Below are 26,183 nucleotides of genomic sequence, written 5' to 3'. Positions count from 1 at the left end.
ATTTAGCTGATAGCCATCAGAAGAGGGAGGTTACAGAATTACAGAAGTGTAATAGTGCAGAGTGAGGCTATTTGACCCATCGTATTAGAGCCAGCTCTCCATATGAACATTTTGCTTTAGAGCCAGTCTCCTGCCTCTTCTCTCTAAGTTTGTACATTAGTTCTATTGAAATAGCTATCCACGCCCTCTTGAAAGCTTCAATTGAAATTGCCTTCACTACTTTTCTAGACTGTGAATTCTGGACCTGAACCACTTGTGAAAAAAATAATTCACACATGGCATTTACTCCTTATGCATTTTTTTTAAAAAATGTGGACCCCTTGTTCTTGATCCTTTTATGAGCAGGAACAGTTTCTCCCTATCTAGTATCCCTCACGGTTTTGAAAACCGTTATGGTCCCAACTTCTCCATTCTATCCTCCCAACAGAAGCTTTTCAAGCCTTGAAGCATCTTGTAAATCTCTCCTGCACTCTTTTCAATGCATTCTATACCTTCGTGTAGAGTGGTGCCCAGGACTCCACACTATAAACCAACTGATTTCAAATGCCTGAAGTTGGATTTAGTCACCTTACCAATAGTAAAGTGACCTGGAAGAAAATTCCAGAAAATTGGAACAAATAAGTTAACTAATTGTACACTCTTGTTATGCTGGTGTGATCACTATCAGGACGTTATTATCACTAGCCAGTATGACACCAAGCCATACAGGCCTGAACATAGCCATATGTATTCCTTGCCCCATGGTGCATATGGTGGACAAGAACAGAGGTTTGCTTCTTCACAGTCATTCACATAAATGAAAATAACAAATAATCTATGGTTCATACTGGCTCCCTGCACCCCTTCTAAAACATTGAGCTGCATTGATTTTTGGTGGCAGAGATTATATAATAGAGAAGGCAAATGGGTTAATGGTTGGCATAGGGATGTGATTTTCTGGTTAAGAGACCTAAAGGAGGCAGAGAACAATTCTCCAAGTTTTTTTTTCCCCTTTTTACCTTTTCCAGGAGATGACATTGCTGTGGAGCTGGAGAAAAGTTGTAGGAAATGTCAGGTCGCAGAGCTCAAGGTATAATAAAAGTGAACAGGCTTTCTGAATCCAGTGTGTTTTTTCCTGGATTTCCTTTTTTAAAAAAAATGCATTAACGAGATGCGTGTATCACAGGCAAAGTCCGTGCATTTATTACCCATCTCCACTTGTCCTTGAGATGGACAAGGGAAATAGTCATAGAATCTTACAGTACAGAAGAGGCCTTTCAGTCCATCAAATCTGTACTGTCAAAAATACACCATTACCTACAATAGTCCAACTTCCTCACACAAAGCTCATAGCCTTGGATGTTATGACATTTGAAGTGCTCATTCGAGAAATTTTTAAAGGTCGTGAGGTTTCCAGTCTCAGCTACTTGTGCATTCCAGAAGTTCTCCAACCCCTGGATGAAAAATATTTTCCTTAAATCCCCTCACCCTCTGCCCTTCATTTTAAAATTATGTCTCCTTTTATTGACCCTTCAATGAAGAGTAGTGGTATCCACTCATGAACCACAGCAGCTCATCTGGTGTAGCTATAGTTCTCAGCAATGGAGGGCTTGTCATATGAGGAGCAGTTAGAAAGATGAGGGTGGGGGGGGGTTCTGACTGAAACTTTCAGAATACTGAGAGGCCTGGATATTTCGGACATGGAGAAGATATTTCCACTAGTAGGAGACACTAGGATCCAGGGGAACAGCCTCAGAGTGATATAATGACCCTTTGGAACTGAGATAAGAAGGGATTTCATCAGCCAGAGGGTGGTGAATCTGTGGAACCCATTGCCACAGAGTGCCGTAGAGGCCAAATCACTGAGTGTGTTTAAGACAGAGATAGATAGGTTCTTCATGAGTAAGAGGATCAAAGGTTATGGTGAGAATTCTGGAGAATGGGGTTGAGAAATGGATTAGCCATGATTGAATGACAGAGAAGATCTGATGGACCGAATAGTTTTATTCTGGTCCTATACCATCTGGCCTTAGGAAGGGAAGCCAAGGATTCTGACTCAGCGACAGTGAAGGAACAGCACCATAGTTCAAAGACAGGATAGTATGTGACTTGGATTGGAACTTATTGTTGGTGAAGTTTCCATGAATCTGCTTCCTTTGATGTGATTTCTTTGATTTGATTTATTATTGTCATATGTACCTAAGTACAGTGAAACATTTTGCTTTGTGTGTAGTACAGGCAGATCATACCATATGTAGATCATAGGGTAATTGAACAGATTGAGGATTACAGAGTTATGGCTGCAAAGGTCCACACAAAGCAACATGAACATTAGATTGGAAATTAGAGAGGTCCATTCGGAGATCTAATAATAGTGAGGCAGAAACTATTCGCAAAGTTGTTGTCTTTCTGGGTGGCAGAGGTCATACCTTCAGAAGGTGTTGGCAAAGAAGTCTCGGCAAATTGCCACAGTCCATCTTGTAGATGGTACATTCTGTGCCAGTGTTGGATGGAGTGGTGATATTTTCACGTGTTCGTGTAGGAATATCAGTTAGATGTGTCAGCTTGGCTTCTAAACACTATCAACTCCAAGCACAGTGAAGACCCACTGTAGACTTGAGCATAAAATGTAAACAAACACTTCAAGACAATATTGTGGGAGTCCTACATTGTTCAGTATTCTACCTATCAGCTTAAATACATGTAAAAGATCTGATTACACACGAGGAGGAATATTCTATTGGTTATCCTAGTCAATAGTTCTGTCTTTAGCAATAAAGGAACCATTGGTCATGCATTAATTCATTATTTGTGGGATGTTGCTCTGTGAAAGTCCACTATGCCGTTTCAGGAAGTCATTCAATTTAAAGTGCTTTGAAACATTTTCAGGATATAACAGAATATTATATAAATGCAAGACTCCTTGAAAAATCATGGGGATTCAGTTATTACAGATGTAATAAGGGAACTGATGCATTTAAAATCAAAGTTTAATAAAATATAGTCATCTGGAAATAGCATCAGGTAGTAGCATATAACTGCAATCAGCTGGTTGTCCTCTTATTATATTTTAGCAGAGGAGTTAAACCATTCCACACACCCATGTGCAATGGCCGCTTGTAAATTGTGCATTTATATACCACCATATTAATGATTCAGCAAGCAGTGAAATCGTGACTATAAAGAGAGGCTGGAGAGGCTGGGACTTTTCCAACTGGAGCATAGGACGTTGAGAAGCGACCTTATTGAGGTTTGTAAAATCATGAAGGATATAAAAAAGGTTAGTTGTATATTTTTAAGGTGAGAGGAGAGAGATTTGAAAAAAAATACATGAGAGGCAATTTTTTTACAGAGTGTGTGGTTCGTGTATGGAATGAACTTCCAGAGGAAGTGATGAATGCGGGTACAATTACAACATTTAAAAGACAGTTCGATAAGTACATGAATAAGGAATGTTGGGGGGATGTGGGCCAAGCTCAGGCAGGTGGGACTAGTTTAGTTTGGGATTAGGATTGGCACGGACTGGTTGGAGTGAAGGGTCTGTTTCCATGCTGTTTGACTCTATGAATCTAGAGCTCTGGGTCATCATTGCTTTCCCATTATTGAACCTTGTGCAACTTGTGATACAAACATTACATAGTTTACCTGATTATTTCAGCAGGTTTGTAATGGCCAGTCTGACATTTATTCTGAAGAAGGGTCACTGGACCCGTAACGTTAACTCTGCTTTGTCTCCACAAGTGCTGCCAGACCTGCTGAGTTTTCCAGCAATTTTTAATTTTGTTGTATTCATGTGTTCCTCCCTATTTGCCCAACCTCCTCCTCCCACCATGGTTCTTTTTTTCCTTTTGTTTTAATTCTTTTCTGCTGCTCTGCTCCCCATTTTACAGGTACTTTCTGCCCAACTGATTCCAGCACCAGGAAAGACTCCCAAATCAGCATAGGGAGTAAGGCTCATGGTAAATTGTCCCAAGAACGAGCCTGAATCTCCAGCCTCCAACAGCAGCCATGATCCACTTGAGTACATTTGCAGTCTGAATATCTGCCATCCTTATGGCCTCTCTAGATAGGACTGCCAACTCCATGTCAATTAGTGCTGAGTTATGGGCAGTTTTCAGTCACGGGCCTGCGCCCACACCTCTACCCTGAACACATTTAGCTTCAGACCTGTACAGCCTAGTCAGAAAAGCAATGTCTTCCATGCCTTTCGTCTCGCTATGATTCAAAGCCAAATCCCACAGCTATGAGGGCACCGTTCCAACCCACCGAGTCACCCAGCCCCTCATAACTTTCCCTTCGACTTTTCAACACTTTTTTTTTTCATTTTTAAACACTTGCGAGCAAAACGTACATCAGATTTTAAAAACATTCCTGGCACCTGGAAAACGGTTGTCAAGCGAAGGATTGTTTTCTTCGGAGTCAGCAGCAGGGATCTGCCCAGTGAAAGGAAATTAGGAAAAGCCCTTCGAATGTGGAGAAATGATTGAAGATAGTGAAAAATGTGTGACTGGCAGTGGGGGAGCGATCCAAAAAGGCATTCCATTGACCTGCCATGTTTCAGTTGCAGCTGTATCACACCCGTCTTTCTTGCCTGCAATTAATAATTTTAATGTTATTTTAAATCCCTCCTTGACCTGTCAGTTTTCCAGTCATCTCCACCTGCTCTAGATGTATGGTGCTTTTTTTTTATGTTTAATGTCGTCTTAATGTTTTCTCCAAAATAAATGGGAAAATTCAGCTTGTATGTTCAGAATGACAAAAACATTCTGGTTCAACTGGTCCATACAAAATTTCCTCCCATTCTCTGATGAAGAGTCTAGACTTGAAATGTCAGCTTGCTCTCTGTCCATAGATGCTGCCTGACCTGTTGTGATCTCCAGCATATTTTGATTTCTTCCATTCTCCTTTGACTCATTCCCATCAGACCATCACATTTGCATTTTTTACTCTGGAATCTCGGTGTACGTTCGAGGATGAGATGTTGTGCTCCTTTATGGCTCTGCAATGTCCTAGCCTGTAAATTCCAGTGTGAGTGGGAGTGGAACGTACCCAGCTAGCACACTGTCTAATATTTAAAATAAAAGGGCGGACAAGTGCACTCATTCCAATCTTCATTAGACTCCATCTGTATTCTACTCTCCTGGGAATCATTTGCAAAACCTTTTATCCTCACCTCAGCAGTGTCCCATGATCCTGTCAGTGCTCTCCTTCAGTTCCACGGATGCTCTTTGCTGCTTTTGAAGTTTTTTCTATTCATTTGTAGAATGTGGGTGTCAGTGGCTGGGTCAGAGTAAATTTCCTGTCCCTAGTTGACCCGGAGAAGGTGGGGGTGAGCTGCCTTCTTGAACCACTGCAATCCACCAGCTGTGGGTTGACCCACAATGCCATTAGGGAGGGAATTCCAGGACTTTGACCCAGCGACGATGAAGGAACGGTGATATATTTCCAAGTCAGGATGGTGAGTGGCTTGGAGGAGAACTTGCAGATGGTGGTTCTCCCATGTATCTGCTGCCCTGGTCCTTCTAGACGGAGTGGTCCTGGGCTTTTGAATCTTTCCTAAGCTCCTTGACTTTGCCCAACACTCTTTCAACCACTGTGCTCCTGGCCTCCAGAAGTCCCTCCTAAAATCTGACTTCTTTCGGCTATCATGCTGCAAGAGAGCAGGACTCATTAGGATGGAGTCTGTGATCTTTATACCATCAGGTACTGAGGTCATGAGCATATCCCTTGAAGGTTATTGCAAATCAGTTGTGATACATATCACAACGGTTAATGGAGCAAACTTTCCTCTACAATAACAAATTAACAAGGAGCTTCCAAACTTCACAAGGCCGATCTAAACAATTAAACCAGGGAAAGTCAGGGTGGTCCCCTTCAGATGCCTGGAATGAGCAGTGTTCAGTCACTGTGTGAGGAGGGTAGGTGCATATTCAGGGACTATTTTCCAGAATATTTCCACAAATTTATTAATGAACCTGGCCTTTTACGTTCTCAGCAACTGCTGCCTTTCTTTAGTTCAAGAAGTGCAATTAATCGCTGGCACTTGACTTGCATCAGGACTCCTCCAATCACGCCTTCTAAACCCATGACCACTTCCATCTAGAAGGCAAGAGCTGCAGATACATGGGGACACCACAACCAGCAAACTCCCTTCCAAGCCACTTACCATCCTGACTTGGAAATATATTACCATTCCTTCACTGTCACTGGTTACAAAGTCCTGAAATTCCCTCCCTAACATCGCTGTGCCTAAACCTCATTGACTGCAGCAACTCACCCTTACCTTCTCCAGGCAACTAAGGATTGGTGATAAATGTTGGCCCAGTCAGAGACACCCACATTCCATGATTGAATGGAAAAGACATTTCTAGAATGGTCTGCTTCATGTTACATTTTTGTTGGTTATCTATTTCTTATTTTCTCAGTGATGAAGGGAAATCCTGTGACATAGAAAGTATAGGATTTCAAATCTGATTACTAGGAGCTAACCGCTTGGGAAACTAAGTAAAAGTCAGTCATACAGTTTGCAATCTCGACCGAAAGCCCAGATGTTCCTATCCCACCACTTTGAATTGAGACGATGGTGATGACTGCCTACAAATCCCTCTTAGAGCATCCCATGTCCCCACCCTATTGACTTGCACCCACTTCAGTGTCTGTGTACCCTGTGCAGTGCACATGTGCTCAGACACACACTCACACACACTCACATTAGGGCAGATTGTTCTCCAATTCCCTAGTTAATCTGAATGGACAGTGCTGAGTGATGACTGACCTGGGTCCTGACCACTCTCTGTGGAGCTTGTTGACTGATGGTCTGTAAATCCCTTAGCTGTTTATACTGGACTGATGGACTAACTGTGGACTACTCCCTGGACCGTAGCGAGGCTCACACTGGCCCAGACTGTCCCAAGTGGAAGAATATTCAAATTAACGCTCCTTGCGTAGTTTTTGGACAAATGCTGTGTTAAATTGTCCTATAGAGATCCGGAGCCTGAACACAAATGTGACATATAGCAGGAAGGGAGAATTCATCTCAACTTCTTTAAAACACTACCAATATGGGATCTTCACACTTAACATCCCAAATGCTACCTTGTGCATTAGGCCACACATAGCCAACCAGGGTCGGTCTCATCGAGCTCACAGACATCCACGCCAATGTCAGCGATGAACCCGGACAAACTTTCCCAGATTATTGGGAGAGGTATGAGGCTGGCATTGAACACCTACCAGAAACATTACTGCAGGTCCAGACACAGTTTGCAAATACACAGAAAGATTTTGCTGCTGTTATTCAGCGGACAGAGCAAATTCAAAATGGTATCAGGGAAACCAAAGCGACTAATTGTGGGATCACTCCTGGGTGCATATACAACCATGGGTAAGCCTCCCACCTGGCTGTGTTGTTCATCCTGTTTACTCTGAGCCATCTCACTATCCTCATGGAGAAAGTAATCTGCTAGAAGAAAGAACTCATCCAGAAACTAACGATTGACTCGATACTCCTACAGTGGGAGCTAAGAAATGAATGAACCCGGACTGTATCACAAAAGGACAATGTAAATTGCTGCATGGTATCAATTTACTCTATCATCAAAGAGACTTGAGGGCAAGTCAGTGTATGTAAATAGTGGCTAATTCTCAATTTGTGTGTTATTGATGTACATAAGGAAGATAGTGTATACAGTATTGTTGTCTATGTACAATAAGGAATCCAGATACTCAGGGGGTTCAGCTATCCAACTGGGACTTGATACCTGTCTGTATGAAAACATGGCCTGAGCCTGTGATCCCATTTTCGCTAAGCACGTCCAAGGATCAACAAAAGGGACTCTGGTCAAGCAACCAACAGCCCAAAATCGGACATTCTAAATTGACTGACAAATGGAGGAATCGCGCCTGACAGAAAATTGGCCAAACTAGATTAAACAGCATATAGAGAACAACAGAAACCAAGGTCAAAAAGTGTGATGCTGGAACAGCAATTTTACTAGCCTCCAGCATTGCCAGAGGAAGTGGCAGAGGCTAGTACAATTGCAACATTTAAAAGGCTTCTGGATGGGTATATGAATAGGAAGAGTTTGGAGAGATTTGGGCTGGGTGCTGGCGTGTGGGATTAAATTGGGTTGGAATATCTGGTCGGCATGGACGAGTTGGAGCAAAGGATCTGTTTCTAGGCTGTACATCTCTTTAACTCTATGACTATGACTCTATTTCACAACAGGTCAGGTAGTATCTGGGGAGCAGGAGAATCATGATGATGATGATGATAAGCCCTTCATCAGGAAACCAAGATCAGAGAGGTCACAAAGGTTCAGGGGAAACCAGTTACAACCAGCCTGAGGGTTGTGCATTGGTGAAGTATCGTTCAGACTTCCTGGCACCTTGACCTCTGGCCAGTGTCTGAGGATGTGTACGTACCTCCCCAGCACGGCAACAGTGAAGGCTGTTGGCATGACCCCACTGGCTGCTTTGAACTATGCTCATGACTCAGCTGGCCAAAGGCCACAGAACATTCTGGAAAATCAGGTGCAAGGGGCATAAAAACATACAGCTGGATGCCATTCCTTCGGTGATGATGCAGTGAAGAGTCCACAAAGGCTCAGAGTGAAGCTTCACAGCAGGATTCATGACAAAGGACAGCAAACCAAGAAGACCTTGTGAGACCCACCTTCATGGAAGAGAGCCAGCCCAATGTCAGAGAGGGTGAAGGTTCCAATGGCCCAGCTCAAACACATGGATCGTTGTGGGGAATATCCTTTCTGATAGGGCTGCAGCTAGATAAAGAGAAAATATTGTGGTAATTTGCAAAATGCTCACGTGGAGTTTTTAATAAGGAATGTTGTGTTAATAAAATTGAGTTGAACTGCAAATTGAGTTCTGGATTCCTCTTTCCACCTCACTGACAGAGCATAGAACCATAAAATTCCTACAATATGGAAACATTAGACCTGTTGACTAACACCAATCCTCCATAGAATATCCCACCCAGGCCTCTACCCTATTCCTGTAACCCCAACATTTCCCATGGCTAACCCATGGAGCATGTACAGCCCTGGATACTATGGACAATTTAGCACGGCCAATTCATCTAACCTGCACATCTTTGGACTGCAAGAGGGAATGGGAGCACCCGGAGGAAAGCCACACAGACACAGGGAGGATGTGCAAACTCCACACACACAGTCACCCAAGGGTGGAATTGAACTTGGGTCCCTGGTGTTGTGAGGCAGCAATGCTAACCACTGAGTCACCCAAGCAATACTTGGATGAAGTGACTTTAACATAAAAACGGGTCAAAGTGTCCAAAGCACAGATAATAGGGGTTTTACTCTGTCCCTGACTGACTGCACTGGCACTCCCTTACAGTCAGTAGACCCTACTCTCTCCCCACCTTGACATTATTGAAGAGTGTTCCCTTCGATTTGGAGACATAGCCGTTTATGTGTAACGCATGCAGTGTGTTTGCTGCATAGGCTTCTGGCACATGCTGTAGATGTGACACTGAAGTAGCACCGTTCCGTACCTTTGCATGTCCACCCTTGGGAATGATGATTGCTGACTGTAATGACAAGCTGCCTGGCTTTCAGTCTGCACTAAACAGCAAGGCAAAAACTACGGCTATCCCTTAAAGGGCAGCTTTGGGGCTAGGTGCTAAAAGACAAGCAACAATGTAATGTGATGGCCCAGTGAACTCCAAAGGGCAGATGGTAGTGCAGAAAGATTTTGCAAGTGGATCGGAAATGTGCCATGATGATACGAAGAGGCTGTCATGTGACTGATGCCAACATCTATGGAAATGGATTGGGTATGTCAACTGCCCGTGGAATGTGCCGAGATGTTGGTCAATACTGTCCAAGATGGAGGTCCCGGCAGCTAATGTGGGTTCAGGAGGCAACAAGATGAGTTTCTGGAGAGCGAAGAGAGATCAGAACATGGATTTCAGATCAATCAAAAAGAATGGGCTTGTATTTTTATTGGTGCTGTCGAATTTCTGAGGATTCTGCCAAGGTCGGCTGACCCTCATACCCCTAAGACTCAAGCATGACCGACATTCCCTCCACCTTACCGTTCCCCAATCTCTCCCGTCAGCTATTTCGACAGTGCTTAAAGGTTGACCTTCTCACTCGCTCCCAATGGTCCTCCAGCACACAAGAGAGCAGCATTTCACCCCATCAGGGCGTGTTTCAGTAATCGCAGAACCAATAGGCCATTCATCTTCAGTTACTCAGAGTTGTCATTATTCGATCCGTACATTTTTAGAAGCAGGTATGGGGGGACGCCTGAAGTTTGAGGTCTAGTAGTTGGACAGAAAGAAAACAATGTGCAGAGTGTATTCTGCTGCTGTAAACAATCATTCAAATAGAACACCTCATTAATATCTTTGTTTCTTTACAAAGGGAGAGGAAGGGGGTGGTTGCAATGAAAGTGAATACAATCATTAGGCTTTAAGAGAGTGCTTTCAGCTAGGAAAGACCCGATCTTTTTTCTAGTCTCGCTTTGGAAATGGACAGGGCTGAACATTTCTTACATCCTTTTCCTTGGCTCGTCTGCAATCCCAGTAAAGCACATCAATGACAGGGGAGGCCCTGATGGTTCTTGAGGTACTTAATGTGCAATAGAGCCATTATCCTCCTAATTAGGTATAGCATCTGCTGTAATCGCTGTGGCAAAAGGTTTTTAACTGCTGTCTTTGGAGTTATTTTGTTGTAAAGGAGTGGAAGAAAGCTCTTCAGGAATCCTTTGCGCTGCCAGGAATAATTGCATTTGTTGGAGACGGAGAATGAGAGGCCATGAGGGGGTGAGAAAAGCCTGGGCACTGATTGCCTTTTTGTATTTCCTGTGAAATGGCCTGATCCTAGTCATTAGTGTAACACAAACGCTCCGCCGTGACAATAAGAGGGCGGCTGAATTGCTGCTTCGCTCAGTTATTGAGAATATGGGCAGGTTCACAGTGTGAATGAGAGTAGGGTGTGCCCCTTCCCCCTCGCAACACCCTCTCCCCAACAACACAGTCTGGGCAACGGCGAGGTGAACATTTCAGAGCTGCAAATTGATAGGGATTCAGCGTGACATGGAAATGTGGGACAATTGAACTGATCGGAGGCTTTCTTGGTGACTGTTGGCTGAAAACATTGCTCAGGGTAGAAATAAACCAAATAAATGAAGCAGGTTGTATTCAAGATGGCGCCAACACCGGGTGACCCCTTGCAAGCTGCTTTCAGCAGATCTTATTCTAACATTTCTTAGAACTGTTCCACACTTTTAAACCTGAGTTCTACATCTGTAAAAATTCAAATAATGTTGGTCTTGGTTTGTGCACCTCCTGTGCAGTGTAACCTGTGTGCCTAGCGCTGCCTAAGCATTCTTTGCTCTGAATGTCCTTCATTTACCTGTGTTGCCCACAAGCAAAGCTTTTCACTGTACACGCGACTAAAATAAATCAAATCAAATCAGATTCCTGATTTGGATTCTGACCTGCACTGAATCAGCTGATTTCAATCATCACAAGTCGTCTCATTGTTCCTGAAAATTCTGCCAGGTGCCTGCTCACTCGTATATAAGCCCCAAGTGTGTTTTTGGGAGGCATTGATTTGAATGTGATGCACTCTATGAGTGAATAGTCACTGCATACGCTTGCACATACAGAATAATCCACATGAATAATAGAACCCCCAGAGCAAAAGAAGGGGTGAAAAGCCAATCCTGAAATATTCAGTAGCCTCTCCCTGTCAAAGAATTGTGCTGTTATAATTGAAATTTTCATTTTAACTCTGTGAAAATAAACAGAAATTCATTTGAGGAGTTAACTGCAAAGGAGTAAACAGTACAGGTCACTGTCAAAACAGATAAAAATTAAATAACTTTCTCCTCTCAGGGCATTGCACCATGTTTCAGTCAATGAGATACTTTTACAGTACAGTCACTCTTATTATGGAAGGAATTGTTTTTTTTTAAATCATATATTTATCCCAAAAACACTATCAAATCAGATCTCTTAGTAGTTATCAAGTTGCAGTTTGGGGATTGTTTTTTTTTGTGTGTAATTTTGTTGAAGTATTTCCTTTATTGTAAAAGTGCACACCTTACACCAAGTGTTTCATTGCATGGAGCTTTGGAGTTTCTGGAATTGATGAAAGGTACTGGATGTTTTTGCGCTTTGAAAAGTTCTGATTCTTGATCAAAATGATGCTGTGATTGATTTCAGTATAACCGGGCTAGCAGAGATGAAGCTAAAAGTCTGATAGTCAAACATTATTCAATTGGGAATTGAGACTTTTTGTCTCTCAATTGATGTAAGACATCACAAGAATGGATGTATTGGCTGACTAAGGCCCTAAGTGTGTCACATGATAAAACCTCTAGGAATAGATGTAATAATGTTTGGCAGCCCTGCATAATGTGGTTTGAACCCATGTTCCCACATCATTAGCTTGGACTAATGTCCCTTCATGTGGGCAATATGAAGAGTCATATTGGATGACAAATTGACTCTGTTTCTCTCTCCACAGATGCTTAGACCTGTAAATTTTTTTTAAATTAGATTACTTACAGTGTGGAAACAGGCCCTTCGGCCCAACAAGTCCACACCGACCCGCCGAAGCGCAACCCACCCAAACCCCTACATTTACCCCTTACCTAACACTACGGGCTATTTAGCATGGCCAATTCACCTGACCCGCACATCTTTGGACTGTGGGAGGAAACCGGAGCACCCGGAGGAAACCCACGCAGACACGGGGAGAACGTGCAAACTCCACACATTCAGTCGCCTGAGTTGGGAATTGAACTCGGGTCTCAGGCGCTGTGAGGCAGCAGTGCTAACCACTGTGCCACCGTGCTGCAGCTTTGCTGAGTTTTTTCAGTACATTCTACATGTACTTCAGATCTCCAGTATCTGCAGTACTTTGTATTTGCTAGCTTGGGCCTTTGGTTTACCGACCCATTCTGCCAAATCTCAGATGACAGCTGAGTGCTAATGGCTTCATGGAGTGGCATGGTGGCTCAGTGGTGAGCACTGCAGCCTCACAATGCCAGGGACCTGGGTTCGATTCCACCCTCGGGTGACTGTCTGTGTGGAGTTTGCCTGTGTCTGCATGGGTTTCTACAGTCCAAAGGTACATAGGCTAGCTGGATTAGCAATGGGAAATGCAGGGATTGGGGGATGGGTCTGGGTGGGTTCGTGTGGAATGGCCTGTTTCCACACTAGGGATTCTGTGATCAGAGCAGTGGTAATGGGAGAAAATCAGAAAACATGAGCAAATAAGGGGGAATACAATCGCTCCCTTACTTGGAAGGGGTCAAATTAATCTTCAGTGGTAACCCAGTGCAGTAGTGCCTCAACACACAAATGACTCCGTTCACAAACAAATCGGTTTACAAACAGGATTGTACGTAAAATTTTGCTTCAACGTACGTACGGAATTCAAGGTATGAACGAAGATACGAACGCAAAAAGCTTGTGTGTGACCACGTGGTTTCATTGTTCTGCTTTGCTACGCGCTTGTTGAACACAAAAGCTCTCCGGCCCCGCGTGATCTCATTCAGTTCGTCTTTGGCACGTGCGCTGTGAACGGCCGTCCAAGCATTCTTACGCTATCTGAACAATGGGAAAAATTGATTCGGTTCGCAAACTTTTCGGTTCGCAAACCGGGTCCCGGAACGGATTGAGTTCGTAAGTTGAGGTGCTACTGTATAGACAACCATAAATCAACAGCCAGCTTTACCACCTGCCTTTGTTATTATCAGAGCAAGGAGGTCAGTTAGCTCAGTTGGTTGGATAGCTGGTTTGCAGCATGATGCCAGCAGTGTGGGCTCAATTCCTGTAGTTACTATGAAAGTCCTGTTTTCTCAAACTTGCACCTTGCCTAAGGTGTTTTTGCTCTTAAGTTAAACTCACCACCGATTGTCTCTCGCTAATGAGAGAGTGGGACGTTGGCAACTTTACCCCGTTATCCAATTGCAGAGTGTAAATCAGGCTGGTAACTGGCTCCGGTCCATTTCACATACTCACCAATTACAAAATGAAGCCCAATTTTTAAAAAAATCAATAAACCGGAATCCAGTACAAAACTGTGTTTGAAAAGATAGGAGCAAAATCAGGTAATTCTATTAACCAATCAGGTGACTTCCCGCTTTGATTATAAAAGCCTGTCGACTGTAGGGGAAAGGGAGGGTTGAGAGGTGAGGGGGCCCACGGGTTTCAAGTCTGGAAAAGAATTAACTTTAGCAGGTGGCGATGTGCAAAGTCTAAATTTCAGCGAGCAGTTCGAATTGTTTGAAGTGGCTGTGCTGACAGCAAGTGGGAGACTCACCTTCAACCATTAACTGATTGGGGTGAGAGTGTCCTTGCTCATATTAGAATAGAACATGAGCCAAGACTGGAGTAAACCATCCTGAAGGCAGGAAGTTTACTACCACAGTGTTGGTTGAGAAGCAATGCAATGGGATAAAGGCAATGATTAGTGCGATTGTGTTACAGATTGCACTCTGTGTTCACTGTGAGTTCCAGAGTTCACACAGCTTTTTGCTTTTGGCTGCATCACAGCTGGGAGCTGTAAACTTCTTTGTCTTCCTAATCTTGTTTTTTATCTGATTCTGCACCATTCACAGTGAAACATTATAGTTGAAAAGTTAAAAAAAGAGAAGAACAGCCTTGATGCCTGTCAAATGCGACATTTCATTGGAGGGCAATGCAGATTCCCCCCAAATAGCCAAGGGCGATTGGTCTGACTTTAATGCCTCTTGTCAGATAGGTCATATAGATGAAATTTTAAGATTAGAGACTGCATTGAGTTGTGGGTGACGTGACACAGATATCTAAGATCTCCCTGCAGAAAGCAATCACCTCCAGACAAGTGGTTCTTAAACAGGCTATTGACTAGCTGGTTGTCAAGGGCCTGGGGCCTAAGTATGATGTCCTATCCAAGGGTCTGTGCTGGGAATACTCCAACACACTATATCCTGGGGCCGTTCTGGTACACTGCTCCCACACCGTGAGCTCCTGTTTGAAAATGTGTCAGAGGTTGCCGCAGCAACTCCTAATGTGTTTAGAATGCGTAATTATCATTTCACATTGTTTCCCAAATTAAAGGGGGTAAAGTTAAGCAAGATTCACTCTAACTGTTTGATGACATTCCTGTTCCTTGTTTCAGAATGTTCAGATGAAATCCGCTTGCATTCTCAATGGGTATTGCCATGAAACTGTGGACTTCGATCTTCACTTTCACTATTCAAGCTCAGTGACTGATAACTCAAGAAAACCATTATCTGAGTTAACCTTCACCTACGGTTAGAAATTACTTCGGATTGTCGTGTTGGAGCAATATTTAGGGAGGGGGCAGATTTTCCTATGATCTGGAGTTGAATTGTATCGGGAGCTAGTTCTAGAAGAGGGAAATAACTGGCACCTGAACCAACCCCTGTCCATTCCTGGTGCCGGCAATTTGCAGTGCCATGGGATAAGGGGGTTGGTCAGGGACTGATAGCCCAGCGTTGCCAGCTCCATTTCAGAAATAGGCATTTCAGGCGTTTCAACAATTATCATTGAGTTAGGCCGGTTTTGGCAGGTGATATACTTCACACCACCTCAGAAATGTCACGTTCCATGGCTTTGGAATCAGAAACTGGAGGCAATATAAGTTTGAAACCTATTGTCACCTTAACATGTCTGAGCTGAAAATGTGTTGCAGGAAAAGCGCAGCAGATCAGGCAGCATCCAAGGAGCAGGAGAATCGACGTTTCGGGCATGAGCCTGAAGAAGGGCTGGTTCCTGAAGAAGGGCTCATGCCCGAAACGTCGATTCTCCTGTTGCTTGGATGCTGCCTGACCTGCTGCGCTTTTCCTGCAACACATTTTCAGCTCTGATCTCCAGCATCTGCAGACCTCACTTTCTCCTCACCTTAACATGTCACAATGAAACGTTGTTTTATAAGTTACGTATGAGCTTAATACAGCAAATGATAATAGTATTTTGTTTTTAAATGTAAATGACCATCAAAAAATATGTTTGTCAGCTTTTCATGTCAGAATTGTGGCTGGCCTGTTGGCACCTGCCGAACAGTGCATTTAACTCTTATACCTCTCAAAACAACAGCGAGTCAACTCTTAATAATAATAAAAAATGATAATATTTATTTATTTAACACAATTAATATTATTATCATAAAATGCTAACAATTTACACTATAAATCTAATCAGATATCTTGTGCTTTAACTTGGCTCTGGATCATTATATACCGCCACATTAAATCTTGGTCTTGATCCATGTGGTGATAATCATCTGGTTTTCTCCCAGTGGTCCCAGGAATGTCTTCTCTTCTCAGTAGTTGGTCTGGAGTTACTGCTCCTGAGGGTGGTGTTGAAGGAATTATTATACTTAGCAGCCTTTTGGAATGGTCTTCAATATCCACCAATAGGTTAATCAGAGCCTGATCACTCTGGTTGATCGGACCCAATGAGGCAGAATGGTCCTTGAGCGTCCATTCCTGGAAGTGTTGGGAACACGTAGGTCAGATAGCTAAGAATGTGATGTACCCCCGTGTCTGGTAAACCACGCGATGTTTCCGATTGTCTTGGGGATGGCATTCAGGTCAATTCTGTTCCATTCAAATTCAAGTGCATATACTGTTTTATCTGCAGCTGCTGGGTCAGTTGTATACTGTCTGTCTGTAGCTGCAGCCTGTCTGGATTCTGCAGCTTGTTTATTCCTGAGTCTTTGAGCATAGTTACTTTTGGTCAAGGCTTGTTTTAATTTCCCAGCGTGCTTCATTTTTTGCCCATTTTTCATAAATCTCTCATTTTGAACAGCCCATCAGGCCACAGGATGGTAAGACAATAAACAGCTTTGTGGAAGTGAAAATGTCTTCAGATTCAATGGAGTACATTGTCTATGGGATAGTTTTACGCCTTGTGCAATAAATGAAATTTATTGTGAAATGTTTTTGCTTTCATGCACACTTTGAAGTTCAGCGCAGTCATCCGTTTGGCTGTTTAGAAATATTGAAAGATGGTTGGGTTTCCTTTACCTTCGAATTTTAGCTCTGTCATCTAATTCGGCTATTTCAAGTCTTTTACCTATGGCTGAGCACTTGGCTGTCAAAGACTTTAAGACACTCAGATCAGGAAGTTTTATTGATGCAGTTTTTTTTTAAAATGGAATCTTGTTCAGAATGCCTGGCTGACTTCCAAAGCCTCTAATGGATTCTGCTCAGGAGGGGCTGTTGACACAGATGACTAGCGGAATGTGGGCTTGGCTATTTTGACAGATGTTAAGCTGAACTTTTGGTTCCTTGTCGAGTACTGTTTGTTGATTTTGACAGATTTATAAGCTGCTCAAAGATTTCCGAATGTTATGATAAAGTGGGTGAGTTCTGTTTATTGTTGAGTGGGTGGGGGGAGCATATGTGCATGGAGGCGAGAAAAGGAATAAGTGGAGGGGTAAGGTCGAGGGGAAATGTGAGGTTAGGGGGCGTTACAGTCATTTCCAAACATAGGTCAGCAAATTGAAGCAGGTCTTTTAACCCAAAGATGGAAAGCACAACTCTAGCCCATTCCTGATTCATCATCTTGAAAACATAGAAATTTCCTGTCTCCGGACTCCTGCTTTGAAGATGAAAATCCTGCCCTTAGTTTAGATTAGATTACTTACAGTGTGGAAACAGGCCCTTCGGCCCAACAAGTCCACACCGACCCGCCGAAGCGCAACCCACCCATACCCCTACATTTACCCCTTACTTAACACTACGGGCAATTTAGCACGGCCAATTCACCTGACCCGCACATCTTTGGACTGTGGGAGGAAACCGGAGCACCCGGAGGAAGCCCACACAGACACGGGGAGAACGTGCAAACTCCACACAGTCAGTCGCCTGAGTTGGGAATTGAACCTGGGTCTCTGGCGCTGTGAGGCAGCAGTGCTAACCATTATGCCACCCACAAGAATATTTATTTGCCCCTTTTCTAATTTTACATTGAGGCTGGAATTAGATTAGATTACTTACAGTGTGGAAACAGGCCCTTCAGCCCAACAGGTCCACACCGATGCGAAACCCACCCACACATTTTCCCCTTACCTAACACTACGGGCAATTTAGCATGGCCAATTCACCTGACCTGCATATCTTTGGACTGTGGGAGGAAACCAGAGCACCCGGAGGAAACCCATGCAGACACGGGGAGAATGTGCAAACTCCACACAGTCAGTCGCCTGAGGCGGGAATTGAACCCCGGTCTCTTGCGCTGTGAGGCAGCAGTGCTAACCACTGTGCCACAGTGACGCCCTGCTGTGATGTAGAAGATTCTACTGCTTCCAGTAAAATAAGGAAGAAAGAAGCATAATGCAACCCTATCAAGGATTTATCTGCAACAAACACAGGGAAATCCAGAGAAAGTCAACAAAACCCCACTATCCCCATCCCTCTAAAGAAGAGTCACACCAGCTCCAAATTTTTACTATATTTCTCTCTCCACAGATGCTGCCAGACCTGTTGAGTTTCTCCTGTATTTGTTGAAAATTTCCACAATCTGCAGTATTTCACCCCCATTCAAGAGTTTGCCTGCTATTATTACTGAATCCAACTTCCAGGCTTCACCATCTTTAATTCTTCCCTTTGTTTCAACACTTGTTAAAATGTTAGCAGTTTGTATGTTGAATCTTATGAGTTGCCTGGTGTTTTACCAGTAATGGTAAGCGGCAGGCAACCTGGACAGTCTTGTGGCCCTTAGAATGTCTAATGAACAGGTCGCCTCCCATCCCACCCTAGCTGCAGCCTCATGGGTGCGAGTGCTCTGGTGGAATACATAGCAAATTCTCTCAATAGTTCTGAACCCCCACCAAGCTTTGTTGAGAGCAGAATGCAGTCCCAGCAGTGGCACTGGAGAGCTGGCAAGTACCTGACTGTCTGACAGCTGTAGAGGGGGGCACCATCCTGCCTCAGAAAGGCCACAGTTACAACCTTGTAGACGTGATGGCATGGTGGCATTATCTTTAAACTACTCATCCAGGAAACACAGATAATGTTCTCGCCATCAGGGTTCAAATCCCACCATAGCAGACAGAGCATTTGAATTCAATAAAAACTAATCAGCAATAAAGAATCTATTGAGGACCATGAAAACATTGTCAATTGTCAAGAAAAACCCAAATGGTTCTCTAATATGCTTTATGGAAGTAAATCTGCCATCCTCACCTGGTGACTCCAGACCCACGGCAATGTGATAGACTTCTAACTGCTCTCTGAAAGCAAACTACTGAGCTCAAAGGCAACCAAGGATGGACAATAAATACTGGCCAGCCTGCAATGCCCACGTGTCACGAGTACGTTTTTGAAAAGAGCTATGCAATCAATGTCTTCAGACTGTTATTGCTGAAGCATTGGAGGGAATTTCTAAAAACCAAACTTCAGATCTCTCAGGTTTGGTTTTCAATTCGAGGTCAGGAGCCAAGTTCCACTAGGAGGCAGGAGCTGCCTGTTACAACATAAACACCAAGAGGTAAATGGCAGCTGTAGCCAAGCCTGCTGCTGTCTTCCACAGGGAACTTGAAGGGCTGGAGGCCTCAGCACTCACAGAACTGGGCAGTTAGCAAAATGCTATCATAGAATTGTTCCAGTGCTCATGGAGACCATTCAGCCTGTCAGGTCTGCACCAGCTCTCCCATGAACAAGATGATTTAGTATCAATCTCCTGTCATTTTCCTGTAACCTTACACATTATTTCGACTCAAATAATCATCTAAATGCTCTCCTGAATAACTCATTTGAACCTGCTTCAGCCACATTTCCAAGTAGTGCACTTATTTGTTGGTGGTCCCTCACAGATGAGGTTGACTTTCTTCCACTCTCAGGGTGAGGGTGGCTGATGTGGCATCCACAGACTCTTCCACACTTGGGGCACAAGGTGATTATGAGAAGGGGTGGGTATGGCTGTTTCCACCTGGCTTCTGCTTTTTCCCACGGGCTAGTCTCAAGGTGCTCAACGCCTTCCCGGATGCTCTTTCTCCACCTTGGACAGTCTTGAACCGGTGATTCCCAGGTGTCTGTGGGAATTCTGCACTTCCCCAGTGAGGCCTTGAAGGTGTCCCTGAAGCACTTCCTCTGTCCCACCTGGGGCTTGCGTACCGTTTCGGAGCTGGCAGTAGAACACCTGCTCAGGGAGCCTCATGTCGGGCATGGAGACGACGTGCCCAGCCCATCGCAGCCAATCAAGTATGGCGGGGGCGGGATCAGTGCCTCAATGCTGGGGATATTGGCCTGGTCAAGGAAACTGGTGCTGGTGCATCTGTCTTCCCAGCGGATTCTCAGGATCCGGCACAGACAGTGTTGATGGGACTGTTCTAACACCTTGAAATGTCTGCTGTAGACAGTCCCATGTGTCAGAGCCATATGGGAGGGCGGGAACCACCATAGCTCTGTATACTATGAGTTTGGTGTCGGATCTGATCTTGTTGTCCTTGAACCCCCTTTTCCTCAGGCGGCCAAATCCTGAGCTAGCTCACGGGAGGTGACACTAGATCTCATCATCCAACTTGTGCGTTCAAGAGCTGAACCACTAGTTGGGTGAAAAAGGTTTCTCTCCCATCACATTTGCTACATTTGTAAATCACTTGAAATCTGTGCCTTCTCATTCTCAATCCTGTCTTCAATAAGAATAATTTCTCTCTTCCTTCTCTATGTAAACTTCTTAAGATTTTGAAAATATCTATCAGATCTCCCCTTAACCTTCCTTTGTCCATGGAGAATAAAACCAACCTTTCAAATCTATCCTCAAAGGTAAACTTCCTCATCCCTAGAACTAGTCCTGTAAATCTTTTTTGCACACTGTCCAATGGGTTCATATCCTTCCAATGATGTGACTAGATGGGCCAAAGGCCTTCTTTTGAGGCTCCATGACACTATGACCCAGAACTGTATATAATTTTCCAGCTGATGTCCAATAGGTATTGTGCGTAGGTTCAGCATTGTCTCCTTGCACTTGTACTCTATCCTGCTATTAATCCTGCCCAGAAGATGGATTTTATTCCAACTGTTCGCTCTAGCAGTCTAGTACCTTTTATGCACAAATACATTCAAATACATTCAAATACATTCTACAGCCCTCAGAAAGTTGTAACCTCCATCTTATTTTGTCCATGTTCTTCCCACCAAAATGCATCACCTCACATTTCTCCGCATTGAACTTCATCTGCCACATATGTCCCCAGTCCACAAACCTATCAATATTCTCTTGAGTTCCTCACCATCCCTTCAGAGATTTCAATGCTTCCAGATTTTATGATATCCACAAACCATGGAGTTGTCCATGCACACCTAGCTCTTGCCGTTGCCCTTATTTCTGGTGGCATTTTTTTTTAACCGTTTAAATAAAAACATTACAGCTCCACACATTGAACTGAGTACTATCAAAATGATAGTTTAATGATTTCTGATTTGAAATCACCTTCTGCCTCTCCCCAGCCCATTCACAAGCCTCTCAAGGAACTTAACAGTTATTTGTTGGTCTTCAGTAGGTTCCAGGATTCCCCCATTCCACCACCTTGTTCGAAAATATATCAAAAGTATCAGGATGCAATGATACCCTCCGGGGCAGTAATTCTTATTGAGCACGTGTCCCTAGTTATTGAAAAATTAGTTTGACTTAGTTAGTATTGAAGGCCCATTAAAAAACTGTGAACTTACATCTCTCAGATGTGAGGTAACAGCCTACAGAAACTTTAAAGAATTGCATAAATTTTTTACAGTTTTTTCTCTGAAGAAAAATTACTTGGAGTATTGAAGAAAAAGAGGAACAGTTGAAGTGTTAAGTCATCATAACAGGTACAAGAATTCCATTTGTGGGCGGCACGGTGGCATTGTGGGTGGCACGGTGGCACAGTGGTTAGCACTGCTGCCTCACAGCGCCTGAGACCCGGGTTCAATTCCCGACTCAGGCGACTGACTGTGTGGATTTTGCACATTCTCCCCGTGTCTGCGTGGGTTTCCTCCGGGTGCTCTGGTTTCCTCCCACAATCCAAAGATGTGCGGGTCAGGTGAATTGGCCATGCTAAATTGCCCGTAGCGTTAGGTAAGGGGTAAATGTAGGGGTATGGGTGGGTTGCGCTTCAGCGGGTCGGTGTGGACTTGTTGGGCCGAAGGGCCTGTTTCCACACTGTAAATAATCTAATCTAAATGTCAAAGGGAGCAACAGCTGATGCAGCATGAGGAGAGAGTACTGATTGGTCAGGAAATCAACTCAAATTAATCAAGGCATCACCAAAGAGGCTGTATCAGTGACCTTTAACATAATTCAGTGCCTGGATATGTTCTTCGTTTCTGCATAGGCCACATTCCTGCATTGAACGAACGTAGCTTCTTGCAACTGTACCTAAGAACAAACCAGCCCAACTGATAATCTTAAATAGGCTGTTAGTATAATACTTGGCTCACTATTTAGCAACTACTATCCAATTATGGAACACCTAACATTAGGCATTTTGGTTTGATTTTTACAAGCATGGTTTAGTTGTGTACAGTTCGACCTATTACGAATAAGAGACATGTTTTTTGTTATTAAAATTAGTTCAGTTGGGAAATCACATGAGGCTGAAAAGTGATCCACACTTCTTTCATACAGGCAAGTTGGATTATCATTTCGTTGACAGAGAACCAGGGAGCAAATAAATTTGAAGCAGCGGAGAGCTGTTCACGTGAGTGACCATCTCCCAGATGCACCCACCCTCCAATCAGCCAACATTTTTTCCTTAGATTTCAGACAGCAATGATAGACTGGAGAAGACTAACTGCACCAGCAAGCCTGCCTTTCTTTCATAATTCCAGGAATATGATTAGACACTTCCTATCCTTGTATAATCTCCTTCAGCATATAAACAACTGAAATCAATGGGGAAAGACATGGGGGGGGGGCACGCTTAAATAATTCCTCTTTGATTCCCTCAAATGATTCAGTTCCTGTCTGATTGGAGATCGCAAACGCCAAACATAAATTACTATTAATTTACTTCACTTATATATGGTACCATCTCTCCTCCAGCTAAGAACCAGTTCAGCTCCCTCTTAAAGGTTGCAAAATATCCATTCACTCTCTGGTGACAGCAAGGTTTGTACAATGGAACAGTTACAATGATTCCAGTTGGGTTCACTTACTTTGCCCAAAGGTAGAAGCTTTCAGCTATGGGAAGATGTTACAAGCAAGGATCATCAGTGTTAAATCATCCATCTTCACCTTATGCCTCTTGTATTGTATCTGCATCTATTTTCACAGCAAGTGGCCCTAAATTAGTGACCTTGAGCAGGAATCGTTAGATTGCTCACTTCACTTGCTCAGAAACACTGAGGCCAACTGAAAGTTGTCCCCTGATAAGATTTACTAGCTGACCACATATCAAGGCTTTGAAGTTGATGTTCTGATTTTATAATGATCTTTATTTACACAGCTTTCTTGTAATGTGTGTTGGGATGATATCAAATGAGGTATAGTCTTCACTCCTCAGTCACTCTTATCAAAGCTAATAATGATGACATTTTGATGCTCTTCTGTGAATGGCCTTCAGTGCTGTAAATGATCACTATCTAGTCACACCTCGCCCCACAACCTTTTGTTATCACTGGAAATGGTGTACGGTTGAAGCCAGGTTGTCTGGAATTCCCTCCTTGAAATGATTTGCCTTTCTCTCTCTCTCTGACTTTCTCTTTCTCTCTGATTTTCTCTCTCTCTCTGACTTTCTCTCTCTCTCTGATTTTCTCTCTCTCTCTCACACTCCTCCTTTAAGTCACTACTTAAAACCGTTCTCTTTGATCAAGTGTCCGACCCTCATGTCTCTTACTTTTTGGTTCGGTGTTTCTTTATTTGACAATATTCCTGTAAAGCACCATGACACATATTTCTGCATTAAAAGTGGAATATAAATAAAAGTTGCGGCTGAGCGAAGACAGAAATGATTTCTCACAAAGTGTCACTGCCTACTCTTACCCACGCTGAAAGGAATTCACCCCAGACCAGAGCCCAGACACAAGCACGAGCCTGTTGCCAAGGAAGGCAGAGAATTGGTAACAAAGACTAACACTAATTCAAAATAATTAAATCATGAGTCTCCTGTAACTTTGCTCATGCTTAGTCACAGGGAATGATTTGTATTCCAATATGTGATTGTTGTAACAAGTTGAGAGAGGATACAGTGCACTGCTATCTTAGGGAAGAGTAAGAACAGCAATTTTTTGTTTTAATATGAGCACAATTGACTGAAAACACTCAGCTGGGCAGGTAGCATCTGTGGAGAGAGGGACAGACTTAAGATTTGGAGCAGATAGACTTATATGAGATTGCAAGGTGTTAGAGATAAAGATCTTTTAAATAAACACTGTGGGAAGCAGAGGAAGAACAAAAGGGGAGAGGTGTTTGCTGAAGGGCAGGAGGGAGGCTCCGAACCCTGCTTTAAAAAGGTTACAGCACCATCTGTTGTACATGTTCGAATTACAACTAATACCTGTTACAGTATATTGCTTAACTATTAAAACCACTGTAAAGAAGCGCTGATGAAAACATTACTGCAGCTTAACCAATGTTGGAGAATTCCTATAACAGACATGTAAACAAGGAAATCCCACATGTTCTCCTGCCTGTCTTGAAAAGTGTGTGAAACCAAATTGTGAATTTGTGGGATTGGGTTTTAGTGAGCATTAAGTTAGTGTAGAAACAGTTCCTTGAACTTTATCGGATGCAGTCAGATAGATCTCCCTGGCCCATTGATGTCCAGACTTGTACACTTCCACATCAGTAAGGTCAACAAAGAGAGATATTGTCTCAGCAGAACTGAGAATAAGGCAAATATCTCCTCAGGGTGTTAGAGGAAAGACAAGCTTAAGAATATAATGTGCCTGTGTACCTTTGACCCCTCTTTCAGTCAGGGAGATATTCAGCTGTTCATGTGCACTGTGGTTTGCTAATACAAGTCTTTCAGACTATTTGTGATTTTAGAATGCATTCTAATCAAACTAATAACTGATAGATTCTGCGTAAATATGTCAGTGAGCTCAAGGTGAATTAGTGTGAAACATGTTGTGGCGTGCTGTAATAAAACTGTTTTCAATTCTACAGTAACAACTACATCATGAATTTATTAGCTGGGCAGTTTTGTATATATATATATATATATACACATACATACATATATATCCGTTCACATGTGGCTGAAGAGATGTAACTTAACTTCGAATAATTATTTCTCTCTCTCTCTCTCTCTCTCTCTTTCTCTTTTCTCTCTCTGTCTGTCAATATTTGGGTTTCATTTGGCTCACCATTCGATTCCAGCGCTAATGTTCAAACCCAACCCAAATGGTTGAAACAGAACTTGCCCTGAATTGTTCGGGTCCTGTGTGTGAATGAGCCACAACAATTGAATGACTCCTGGAGATGGCCCCATAGCAGTCAGTCAGTCTCCCCAATTTGGACAGCTGGATGGCTGAAATAGAAACAGACAAAATGAGAGAAACACAGCAGGTCTTGTGACATAGAGCCATAGAGATGTACAGCATGGGAACAGACCCTTCAGTCCAACCTGTCCATGCCGACCAGATATCCCAACCCAATCTAGTCCCACCTGCCAGCACCCGGCCCATATCCCTCCAAACCCTTCCTATTCATATACCCATCCAGATGCCTTTTAAATGTTGCAATTGTACCAGCCGCCACCACATCCTCTGGCAGCTCATTCCATACACGTACCACCCTCTGTGTGAAAACATTGCCCCTTAGGTCTCTTTTATATCTTGCCCCTCTCACCCTAAACTTATGTTGTCTAGTTCTGGACTCCCTGACCCCAGGGAAAAGACTTTGTCGATTTATCCTATCCATGTCCCTCATAATTTTGTAAACCTCTATAAGGTCACCCCTCAGCCTCCGACACTCCAGGGAAGCAGCCCCAGCCTGTTCAGCCTCTCCCTATAGCTCAGGTCCTCCAACCCTGGCAACATCCTTGTAAATCTTTTCTGAACCATTTCAAGTTTCACAACAACTTTCCAATAGGAAGGAGAACAAAATTGCACGCAATATTCCAACAGTGGCCTAACCAATGTCCTGTACAGCCGCAACATGACCTCCCAACTCCTGTTCTCAATACTCTGACCAATAAAGGAAAGCATACCAAACGCCTTCTTCACTATCCTATCCTGCTGTGTCTCTACTTTCAAGGAGCTATGAACCTGCA

Source organism: Hemiscyllium ocellatum, chromosome 37 (assembly GCF_020745735.1).
Source record: "Hemiscyllium ocellatum isolate sHemOce1 chromosome 37, sHemOce1.pat.X.cur, whole genome shotgun sequence".
Classification (NCBI taxonomy): domain Eukaryota; kingdom Metazoa; phylum Chordata; class Chondrichthyes; order Orectolobiformes; family Hemiscylliidae; genus Hemiscyllium; species Hemiscyllium ocellatum.
The sequence above is the reverse complement of the archived record's forward strand: the minus strand, read 5'-3'. Positions refer to the sequence as shown.